The sequence below is a fragment of the Mesocricetus auratus genome, unplaced genomic scaffold, assembly GCF_017639785.1.
Source record: "Mesocricetus auratus isolate SY011 unplaced genomic scaffold, BCM_Maur_2.0 Super-Scaffold_100021, whole genome shotgun sequence".
Lineage (NCBI taxonomy): Eukaryota > Metazoa > Chordata > Mammalia > Rodentia > Cricetidae > Mesocricetus > Mesocricetus auratus.
Genome location: NW_024429202.1, coordinates 37,537,178 through 37,550,141, shown reverse-complemented (window position 1 = coordinate 37,550,141; position 12,964 = coordinate 37,537,178).

The window sequence follows — 12,964 nt, the reverse complement described above, 5'->3', positions numbered from 1 at the left end:
ATTATTTTTAAGTTTAAATTTAGATTAGAAACAAGGTTGCTTCACAAGTCAGTTCCAGGTCCCTCTCCCTTTCCCTCCCTCCTCCCGTGCCCTCCCCCAACCCCCCATTATCTCCTCATTTCCCCAGGGAGGGTGAGACCCTCCATAGGGGTGACCATAGTCTGTCATTTCATCCAGGGCAGGGCCTAGACCCTCCCTCAAGAGTTCAGGGTGAGAGTGCATCTCATATTGTTGGATGGGAGTCCAAAGTCAGTGTATATACTCGTGAGATTTCTTTGTGTGTGTTGAATTTCTTGTGTACATTATACTCAATCAACACCTCACTATTGATTCATCATGTTCATGAGGAACATCAAATGAGTCATTGTTTATTTAGTTCATTTATTGCATTGCTAATATGTGATAGAATTTTAATTTATTGCATTACATTTACTTTGGAGTTGAACAGATGCCTCATCATGTAGTCTTCAGTCTTCTTTGGGAGGACCTGTGTTCAGAGCACAACACCCATGTTGTGAGGCTCATTCATAATTACAACCCCAGATCCAGGGTTTCAGACACCCTCTTTTCTCAGATGTCACCTGTATATACATGAAAGACAGTTTTTCTCACACACAAACACACATGAAAACAGGACCAATTTTAAAGTATTTATAGAACATGCAGCAAATAGAACTTTAGGTTTATAATACAAGTCATACAATTTTTTAAATATCTGCTATCTTGCTTTAGGTTTGAAAAGCTTTGCATTACCTTACCTCAATATGATACAGAATTACATCTAATTAATCACAGGAAACAAAGTAGTTTCTTTTTTTGCCAGAGGGGGATTTGCATGATCCCTCTCCTTATGATCCAGGGTGACATGTTGATTAACTCACCAGGCAAACACAGCTAAATCTACTCCTATGTGACCTGTGGGGCTTCAGACCTTCATATCACTGCTGTGTTTGAAGATGTCCCAGTCCAGGCCATCAGTTTTGAGATGAAGACAGCCAATGAGGATATATGAGAAATGAATTGGGCTTGGGGTCAGATGATGTCTGGATCAAGAGTGGGGTGGAGACATGGCTTCATATTGTAGTCTGTCGCAGCCTGTGGGGTTCTGTTTGCAGAGATCTCTATCTAGGTCAAGCTAGACTCTGGGCTTGGCTGCAGAAAAGAATGTCCATGTGAGGTAGTGTGATGCAGAACTGTAGGTTATTAAGAGTCATTAAAATATAGACCAAATAAGCACGAAAGTTAAGAGGCAGACTACTTGGGAAAGAAGATTATGAGAGCTTAGGGGTGGGTTTTTCAGAAGAGCTGATCCATGGACCATTGTCTTTACAGTAGCCATGTGTGGGATGTTGTTGATTTCTGTAGTTATATACTTCAATGGTTGCTAAGGAATTTAATGAGATCACAAGACGGTTCATTCCCAGGGTGCACCCCACAGGATTACATCTGGTGTGATATCTTGATCTTAGGGAGGGATGAAGTTAGGATACCTTAACTCTAAGCAAAGTCAATAGTCTTACTTGTAAGAGAAAACCTCCAGGAGAAGTGTGAGGCCCTACCAGATCATATGCACTCAAGCCTTATGCCTGGTATATGACTATTTTAGTGTCCTTATTTAATTGTTGTATGTAAAAGAGACAATTGTCTCTATGTCAGCCACCTTCACTGTAGATGTTAATTGGGCTGAATTATTTATCCTTGGCTGGAAAAAATTCAATCAGACTTTGGTATGAGGGCCCCCTTCTTATTCCTCTCAGGTCCCCACAATTTCCTTTATCTTTCTCTCCTGCCTCAGTTTGGAGCTGAACTAGTCAGGTCATGTAAGTACAGCATTCCTGTGGCCAGGAAGGAAACAAGGTGGCTGTTTAGGGTGGCTATGCACTTCCTGATTAGAAAGCTATCAATGTCTTCTATAGATTCTCATTGTAGATAAGTCCTTGGTCTCCTCATAGAATTGATACAGTGTTGGTTTCATGTAATATTTTTTTAAGTCTAATGGGATAGGGAAATGGCTGAATGTCAAGGTGCAGTTTAATAGAGGCAGGTCCCTGAAGTCCAAAACAGTATGGTTCCTTCATTCCTGGATGGAGTGCCTTGAGTTGAGGACAATACTTAGAGACCTGGAGGACTGTATGATGTCAAAGCCTTCAGATAATTCTCCACATATATTCAGCTCTTGATAAAATCCATGTGGCCTTGAAATGGAGGTCAAGTATCTGGGCAGCTCTTCTATGAAGCTCTTTAGGGGCCAAATGGGGTATTTTGACAGTCCTCTGTGATGGGGCCGGCATTGGTGACTGCTGACAAAAGCTGAGATGAAGTGTTTATCAAAGATCCAGGCCTGCACACAGGGTCACCCTATCTCCCTCATGAAGTGAGCCTATGGTGTGGGACCAAAGGTCTTATGCCATCTCTCTGTTTTGGGCTTAGATTATTCTTTGCTGGTGCTCATTAGATGTCTAATTCAGTTATACATTACTTCAAAACAACGAGGAACTTGGATTTGAGCTATGCAATTGTGTTGTCTTTCTCCCCTGTGAAGTGGCTTTTATTCTGTAACCGAATATCTAAAAATTTGCTGTTTGAAGCTAACAACCAGCAACTTAGCTCACCACCATAGAAGTTTGCAGTGTCTTCCTGGTCTCTGCTGGGCTCAGCCATGTGTTAACAGATGACTACCATGCTGGCCATGTCACACTGGTCCTTTTTTTTTTAATTTTATTTTCCAGTTTAAATTTAGATAAGAAACCAGGTTGCTTCACAAGTCAGTTCCAGGTCCCTCTCCCATTCCCTCCCCTCCTCCCGTGCCCTCCCCCAACCCCCCCCCGTTATCCCCTCATTTCCCCAGGGAGGGTGAGGCCCTCCATGGGGGTGTGCATAGTCTGTCATTTCATATAGGACAGGGCCTAGACCCTTCCCCAAGTGTTCAGGGTGAGAGTGCATCTCACATTGTTCTATGGGAGTCCAAAGTCCGTGTGTATACTTGGGATGGGTACTGATCTGCTGCCCAAGGCTCAATAGATTCCCTAGGCCTCTTCACTGACACCCAGATTCAGGGGGTCTTGATCAGTCCCATGCTGGATTCCCAGGCTTATGCCTGGGATTCAAGAGTTAACCTTTGTCTGGTCAGCTGTTTCTGGAGGTTAAACCAGCCCAGTCTTAATCCCTTTGATCATCAGTCCTCCCTCTCTGTTACTGGCTTTCTTGAGTTCAGCTCAGTACTTAACCAAGGGAGTCTGCCTCTTCTTCGATCAGCCACTAAATAAAGTTTCTGTTTCCCAGACTCTCTGGCCATAGGATTGTAGGCTGGCACTCCCCAGATCTATGTCTAAAATCCATATATGAGAGAGTACATGCCATGTTTCTCTTTTTGTGACTGGGTTACCTCACTCAGGATGGTTTCTTCTAGTGTCATCCATTTGCCTGCGAATCTCATGATTCCATTATTTTTTTCTGCTGAATAGTAATCCATTGTGTAGATGTACCACATTTTCTCTATCCACTCTTCTGGTGAGGGACATCTAGGTTGCTTCCAAGTTCTGGCTATTACAAATAAAGCTGCTATGAACATAGTGGAACAGACATCTTTGTTGTATGAATGGGCATCTTTTGGATATATGCCTAAGAGTGGAGTTGCTGGGTCTTGTGGTAGGTTTATTCCCATTTTTCTGAGGAATCTCCATACTGATTTCCAAAGTGGCTGAACCAGTTGGCACTCCCACCAGCAATGGAGGAGTGTCCCCCTTTCAAATGCCAGGTCCTGGCCTGGCATTTGTTTTTATTGTTGTTTCATTAGAATCTCATACTTCTTTGATTACAGGACCATGGTATATTTTTTGGTTGGATTCATTCATCAGTGGTACAGTTTGTGTTCCATTTTAAATTAATTATCCATCCAATTATTCATTAATCTTCTTTGAACAAAATGATGGACTTTCATGAATTTTTATATTCTGAGAGTTGGCTATATTTTCTTATTAGTTTCTTGGAATTTGATAATGTTGGAAAATGTCTGTAGATTGGTTTATTTTTAGCTTCTCAAACATAACGGCTTGCCTTTCACCATTGCTCGGGCATATCTCTATTTCCTAAAGTTTTTGTGATTGTTTCACATAGTGCTATTTAAATGATTGACATGAGTTAATACATTGGTTTTAAACAGATAAATATTATCATTTATTTTCTTCATGTCCTCGTTAGCTGTAGCTCTCACGGTTACATGCTCTAGCATGATCTGAGGGATTACCAAATGAGGACTTGCTTCAGATCATGATCACCTGTGGCAATGTCTGTGGGAGATTGTTTTGATTGATGATAGAGTGGGGAGGCACAGTCACTGAGAGTAGCAGCATCCCTAAGCAAGTTGCCCAGGCTGAATAACAGAGCTATCTGAGCATGAGACAGTGACACAGCAAGAGAACACATCAGCAATCAATATCCCACCACATTTTCCCTTCATTTGCTAATTTGAATTATTTCCCAAGTTCGCTGAACAATTGAATGAAGCCTGGCAGTATCAGCCAAATAAACCCAGTTTTTACTGAATTGCTTTTGGTTAGACAGTTCATCACAGTCACAGAGAAGGAAGTAAGAAAAACAAACAGTATCCTAAGAATAATATTTTTGCTATAAGAACCCCAGTGTTGAGTTTTGGATAAATTTGGAGGGTATCCAGGTCATGTGTTGCAAAAGTCATTCAAAACTATGAACTGAACTTAATGAGACATTGCAGAAAATTATGGAAGATGAGAGTGTTGACAGGAATGCAGAATGTGGAAGAGAAAATCATGTGGAGTCAGTGGGCACAAGACTCCATGAAAAATTTGTCCAAAGGCCATGTGGTGGTTTGAATGTGGGTTGTCCACCATTGATTATGTATTTGAATGCATGGTGTCCAATAGTAGAACTGATTAGGAAATATTAGAGGTATGACATTCCTAGAAGAAATATCTGTCTCATGCTGGCCTCCTATCATCGTTCCCACCATGAATCCTGTGAAAATAAGAGTGAGCCCTAATTAAAACTCTACTATGATAACATTAACCTTGATCATGGTGTATCTTCAAAGCTGTAAATCTGTAAATTTTTATTTATGTTATTTTGTTAAAAAATAAATCTGTATGAGTTCTGCCACATCCTGAGAACCTAAGTGGGGCTGAATTATAATCAACGAGCTCATTTCTTTGAGAAATCATTTAGTTAGTGACACATTTACAAATGATAAATCATGAAGGTCTTTGTGGAAAAGAACAACAACTGGGGCCAAAATAAGTGAAACATGTTGTTTGGAGAAGAAAATGAGTCATTTATAAGGAAATAGCTGATACAGAAAGACACACAAACTGATCAACAGTATTGAGTATACATTAGAGAAACTATCAATAATTACTCACTTCAAATGAGGATAGACAATTTGAGCATGGTGGCTCATGCGTTCAATCCCAGAACACCGGTAGCTTTATTTGGGTGTCACATTCTGAAACAGAGCCAGAAAAATTCAAGGAATCTAGTACCAGTAAGGTGAATATGCTAGCTCTTCATTGATATTAAAGGATATTAGAGACCAGAGAATAATTCCTGTTATTTTTTGGTTTTGTTGATGTGGGTCATATTGTGTGTGTGTTTCCCTTCTGTGGGATACCCTGGTGTGAGATTAGTCATTGTCTTCTCCCCCCTGGGTGTAGTTAACTTCGTTGGGATGGAGTTTTCCTTCCTATACTTTTTGCAGGGCTGGATTTGTGGCTAGGTATTGGTATTGTTTAAATCTGTTTCTGTCATGGAATATATTGTTTTCTCCATCTAAGGGGACTGAAAGATTTGCTGCATATAGTACTCTGGGATGTCTTTTGTGGTCTTTTAGTGTCTAGGACCTTTTATCTTTGTGAGTTTTCATTGAGAATTCTGGTGTTATCCTGATAGGTCTGCCATTTTATGTCAATTGATCTTTTCCTTTGCGACTATTAATATTCTTTCTTTATTCTGTATGTATAAAGTTTTGATTATTATGTTTTGAGAGTAGTTTTTTTATTTGTCCAGTTTTGTTGTTCTGTAAGATTCTGGCTTTTTGTAGGCATGTCCTTCTTTTGGTTAGGAAGGTTTTCTACTATGATTTTGTTGACTATATATTCTGTGCCTTGGAGCTCACATTCCTCTCCTCCTTCTATCCCTATAATTCTTATGTTTGATCATTTCATTTTTGTCTCAGAGTTCCTGAATGTTTATTAAGATTTTGAGGTTTATCATTTTCTTTGACTGGTGAATGTATTTTTAATTGTATCTTCTCTCTTCTATTCTTGCATTCTGTCAGCTCTGCTTGCATCCGTAGTCTCTGTTCGTTTACCCAGAAGTTCCATTTCCAGAATTCCATCATTTTGTGTTTTATTTATTGTCTCTCTTTCAATTTTCATTAACTGAACTGTTTCCTTTACAATGTTTGGTTGTTTTTCCTTGGCTTTATTGAAGGGATTTATTGATTTCTTCCATTTTTGTTTGTCTTTTCCTTGATTTCTTTAAGGGAATTTTTCCTCTTTAAGGGCCTGTATCCTCTTTGTAAAGTTATTTTTAAGGTTGTTTTCTTCTGCTTCATTTGTGTTGGGATGTTCTGGTCTCACTGCTATGAAACCACATGCTCTTTATGTTTTTAAATGTATTATTACTCTGCCACCTACACATCTGGGCTAAGGATAATAATAGAAACAGGTGTTGATTCTACCTACAGTTAGTCCAGGTAGAGCAAGGATTACAGTGGCCACTATTGACTGTCTACTCTTCCTCCAAATGGTACAGTTGGAACCTGTGCCTCTGGGCACCCTCCTGAACACCTACCTGCTGGTGTGGTGATGGGTGGGGGAGATGAACAGAAAGTTCTATGGGATCTAGAGTCTGGGGCTTGGGGCTTTCCAGCTGTAAGACCTCTTGCTCACCTCTTCCACCATTTGGTACAGGTGGAACCAATGCCACAGGGCCTTCCAGTCACTGACTGGTGGGGTTCTTCCTCCAATTGGTCAAGGTCATATACATAATTTTTAATTCCCAAGGAGTTCAAAGAGGTCACATGAAGACAAATGTTACCACCTGGGGTTGGTCTCAAGAACACACATAGAGGAGGTAGTTGACCACTGAGTGTCATATACACACTACACTATGGCACAAATGTATACATCCCTTTAAAACAGATTTACAATTTGAAATAAACAAAGCAAGGAAAAGATATAAAGAAAATATCGAGAACATATGAGATGATTTAAAATTAATACATTGTCAAATTTTGATCATCCTTGCTGTTCATCTCTGATTCAAAGATAAGTCATTTAAAATATACCTCAGTAGGACCTAGTGGTACATGCATATAATCCCAGCACTTGGAATACAGAATCATGTGGATGTCTCTGATTTGAGGCCAACATGGTACATACTGGAACACAAACTGAGCAGGTCACTTAAGGCAGAAGTTGATGCAGAAGCCATGGAAGGGTGTTGCTGACTGGCTTGATCAGTCTGTTTTTGTGTAGATCACATGAACAGAAGTCCAAGTACAGTACCACTTATATTGGACTTGGTCATCCTTCCTTACTTACCAATTAAGAAAATGCCTAAGAGCTGTATCTCATGGAGGCATTTTATTAACTGAGTTCCATTCTCCTCTGGTGACTCTAGCTTGTGTCAGGTTGGCCCACAAACTCCTCTAGTACATTTTTCAATATTTTCCAAAGTTTTGATAGAATCAGGGAATCCAAGAAGTCAGGGCTCTACCTAGTCTGGAACCATTTTGTTGCCAGCCACACTTATTGCTTATGACTCATGATTTATTTGGTTTATTTTTCGCTGATTTCTATATGCACACATGTCTAGGAATTTCTTCCATACTTTCAAATTTCCCATGGTTTAATAGTTGAAACCTCCCTGAAAGAGCCTCTGGTTTATAATTAGGTTAAAACTTCATCTTTCTTTTACTATTGTTCATTTCATATGTTCTGTCTCTTGATCAGTTTGGACCAGGTTTTTTCATTTTGATACATTGAACTCATCATTTTCTGTAACCTTAGTGTTTTCTTCTCCATGTACAGACCAGTGATTCCAGCTTTGAACTTTACTCTGACTCCTCATCTAGAGCTCTAAGGTGGGTTGTTCTAAAATAGGGATGTCATAGAAGTGCTTCATTGGGTTGTTTGAGCTATCTCACATTTCATGGGAGAGAATTCTTAGCACTAAGCTCCCAACTAACATTGTTTTAATTTTTGTTTCTAGCATTGATTCCATAGTAATTGCTTCAAGATAAAATGGTTGAAATAGAGTCAAATATCATGTCCATCACATTGGAACAGGACATTCTTGAAAGGGATTTTAGAATCTTATCATCTCTAGGTTTTGGTGCATATGGGGAGGTGAAGCTTGCCTGCCACCTTCCTACACATACAGAAAATGCTGTCAAGGTCCTTGAGAAAAAGGACAAAGTTCTGGCTCACATCAACTCAGAAGTAGATATCCTTCAGTCTTTGGAACACAAAAATATCGTTGAATTTTTTTCATGTCATTTACACACGGAAAAAGACAGATATGGTCATGGAGTATGTTGGAGGAAGGGACTTGGAGATATTCTTTATGGATACAGACTATCTACAGGAAGAGGAATCTAGACCAGTATTCCAACAGGTCATGTCAGCAGTGCTCTATCTCCACCAGAGACAAATTGCACATTGTGATATTAAATTGGTGAATATCCTTATTGACAATGCTGGAAACATCAAGCTTTGTGACTTTGGAATGGCAGCTCAGCTAGAAGAAGGGCAGATATTGGAGGAGGTCTGTGACACCTTAGTTTTTGGCAGGAAAACCCTATGATATACTGGCAGTTGACATGTGGAGCATGGGAATTTTCCTTTATGTTCTGGTCACAAGACGTTTTCCATATGAAGAAACCATAGTTCATGGTTTGTACAGGCTCCTCACCAACACAAAGTTTGCCATATCCCTACCACCTGTCAAAATCTTGTCTGATCATCCTTGCACAATTATTCTTTGTCCCCACAAGGCACAAAATAACAATAATTGAGATTCTGGCAGGAAGAAGGCTGAGGCCTTTTGAAGAAACTGTAAAACCTGCAAGTAAAGAAATCCTTCCCTGGATTATGGAGACCACAAATAATATTGGCTTTGCCTGTGAAGAGTTTGTGTCATCTCTAACACATGGGTAGCCACATAATAAATTAACAGCAACTTTCAATATTCTAAAAGACAAATTGAGCTGTGAGGACAGTCATCATCAAAATGAGAAGCCATGGTTAACCAGCAGCCCTGTTCGTGCTCTTCACCCACCTCTCCCATTGAAGAGGAGAGTCAGTGAAGCATCCCTTCTGACAATCACAGGTACTGGGAAAAGTCACTTTCATAAGGAAGGTGTGGAAGTAAAACGAAAAAGATACTGAATCTTTATCATGGTCAACAAATTCTATTGCCTTGAACTAATGCCCAGATCAGATTAAATAATCCCTCAAGGAAGGGTCCTGATGGCTAATGTCAAAAACAGTGCCATTGGGAACACTGCAGTCAACATGACTTCTCTATTTAGCCTTCCAGATGATCTCTCCTCATGTGTCAGTCCTGAATGGAACATACTTAGGTTTTTAGAAAATAGATTTCACCATAGAGCAATCATACATGTGGTCAACATGCCCAATGACCAGAGCCAGTTTGGATCCACAACCTCTTGATGCAGGCCATTCAGGGCATGGAAGCTGATGAGGAAGTGAATTCCCCATGCACTCAGGGAACTGTGCATATCTCCTGAGCCTCTTCTAGGTGAAACCTGGATCTTCATAAAACCTACAAAGAAAGTAGGGAAACTGCTGACATTAAGAGACCCATTTTCTTTGTCTCCCTCCCCTGATACTCTTCTCCTTTGTATTTTGGCTGTTATTTGAATAAATATCTCATTGGAAATGACAAATGTACCCTCTCAGAGGGCACCTGCATGGTATGTCAACCCTACAGTCCAGCCATGCACAAAGACACACACATCAATGCATGAACACAAACAGCTTGGCTTCAGGGTTTACTAGGGTTACAACCATAAAGTCCCAGCCTTTCCCATGGTATGGGTTCATTACCTGCATGGCACAATATTAACTGCAGGCCTCAACCTTCTTCTTGCCAGGACCTCAATTATTTTTATTCTGTGCCTTGTGGGGACAGAGAATAATTATATACATATTAACTGCAAGGTATTCCCTTTCCTTCTGCCAAAGGAACACACCACATCTCCTCTCTCCTCTCCTCTCTCTCACATTCTCTACACACATACACACACACACACACACACACAAAATGCTAGGTGATAGGAGTCATTAGTCTTGCCCAGCCTTACAAAGAGTATACCATAGAGAATAGGATATAAACATTGGTTCACTATCCCTGCTAGGTAGCCACTCTCCTCTAGCAAAATCTGCATACAAATCTACATATCAGGCCCTGGTACCTAACCATTCTACATCAACTTAAAGCCCAATAAAATATATCCAATTGGTTTTTACCACCTACTAGATAACCAATGCCTTACCATCATAGTCCCCATATTCATACAGGGCAAGTGTCATTTTCTGTTATTTCTACCCATTGAGCTCCACATACATGTAGATAGCTGGAGTCAGGTTCTGCACAGTATCCCCTTTCCAACATCCAAGGCCTACGATGACACAATAAGTTAGGTGCCATGTCCTACGTTGTTCCAATTCCTGCTAAGTACAAATTTTCCTATAACAAAAGTATACATGAACAGATGCTAATTAGTACACTGCATGCTACCTTACTTATGGTTTCTATTACTGATAACACATAGCATTGCTGCCTTGAAAGAAACCATTTAATTAGGTGGCTCACAGCATCACATGTTTAGTCTAGCATCATCATGCTAAGACATAGTGACATGAGGATAGACACGATGCTGAAGGAGGAGCTGACAGTAGGTAAGGTGATTCATCTTGATCCTGCAGACAAATGAAAGTAGTGTGAGACAATGGGCATGGCTTGAGCACATATGTGGCCTTAAAGCACACCTCGATAGTAATACAATTCCTCCAAAATGGCCACACCTACTCAAAAATAGGTGAATGTCTGCAAAGATTTGGGGATATCCTAGGCAATCGCAGCATCACATACATAGCTTCATGCAATGACCTCTATATGACTTCATTCAAGGATACCCTTGACATGCGTGGCCTCAGTGTCTTTCCTTAAGTGTGTAGGGAGATTCCATAATGACATTTTTTACTATGGATACTAAAGCTAGAACACTGGAGCCAAAGATGCCAAGGTCTCCTCCTTGCTGGGGTTGGAACATGGCATCCTGGTTTAGTTACATCTTAACCAGCATTCCGTTTTCCATGTTTTCCTTCACAGCCTGTACTGGACTGTTCTGTAATTGACTCTGAAGACAGGGCTTGCCTAAAACTTAGAGATCTACAAGCCTCTTCCTTATTGGAGTTGGGATTAAATGTGTGCAATGCTACACAAGGCTCTATGCTTTCCTCTAATTCTTTCTCACAAGTTGAAAATTAACCGAGTGGGATATGAACTGAGGTTACCACTCACTTTATCCCATGTCTTAATCTGTTTATTTCCTTAAACAGTGGATTTAACTCCAGTGCACTTACTGGTGCTCTTGTTCTACTCAAATTCTTCAACAGTGTGCATTTTCCTTGCTCATTTTATTTCTTTTCATCATAAATCTTCATTATAATAAACACAAATATTGGCATGGTAGAGTCTACACTAGACTATTTTGATATTTCTTCTACCAAAGGTATTGATCCAAATCTCCTCGTTTAGCTTCAGGGTGACTCTTCAGATAAGGGCAAACATCAGCCATATTCCTCACCAATGTATCACCAGAATTATCTCTAGGCCTGATATTAATATTCTTCTCCTCTGAAATCTCTTGTTCTAGTCACCCACAGTTTGAATGAAACTCAACACCACTGTTTTCCTTGCATTTACTAGTGTGGCCTATAATCAGCACTCAAAAATTTTAACTCCTTTCCTAATCCACAGTCGCAAGGTCCATATACCTCCTATAACAAAAACCTAGGGGTGTCGTCTACCACATCTAGTCTAAATTTGTGTTTTGAATTGTGAAGGATAGGGAAAGCTCCCAAGCCCTTAAAAGGGACACTACCCTATCAATTCTGAGTTCACAGCTTTGCTACTTCCAAACTCCAGCTGTCTGACCAGGGAACACAGAACAAAATCATTAATATTAGAGAACAAACTGAAGCGTCTTTCTTGTGGCTGAGTAGGTGTATATGTGTGCAAATGTAGGAAACCACTCCCCACTGGCATAAGGTGCCTCTCTGTGGGTACCATACATGAGTTCCAGAGGATGCTCAGTCCCAAGGGCACCCATTGTTCAGCCTGTGGTGACACAAGTCCCTGGGCAGACCTAGTTCCTGTTACTTCTCCACTTTCTTGGCTTTATTGAGGAAGTAGCACTTTTTCCTATTGGGGTGGTGACCCCTCTCATCGATGCTGGGTATATATTCATAGTGCTACACCTCCTCCATCTTCTTCATCAGGTAGACAGCTTCCACATAAAAGCAGATAGGCCTCAGCTGCATGGGGTCCAGCTGCTCCTTGTTACAAGCCCCCAAGTGGTTGTACTGTAGTCGAAGGTTCTCAGCCATGAAGAGCTCATGGAAGAGCCTAACCAGGAGCCGGGCAGCGAAGTTGCCCACTGTCAGGCTCTGCTGCACAATTTCACAAACCACCTTTTCTGACAGCAGGTAAAGGGAGATTGGGGGTCACTCTGGTGCCTGATCTGTCTTCTAACCTATGATTCCCTCTTCCCCCTATTCCACCCCCACACTCAACCTTCCTGTTCCCTCATGACCTACACTCTCTTCCTCTTCTCCCCCTCTCTTCTTCCCAGCTCCCACTCCGCCCCACCCCTCGCCATGTTCCCCATCCATTCAGA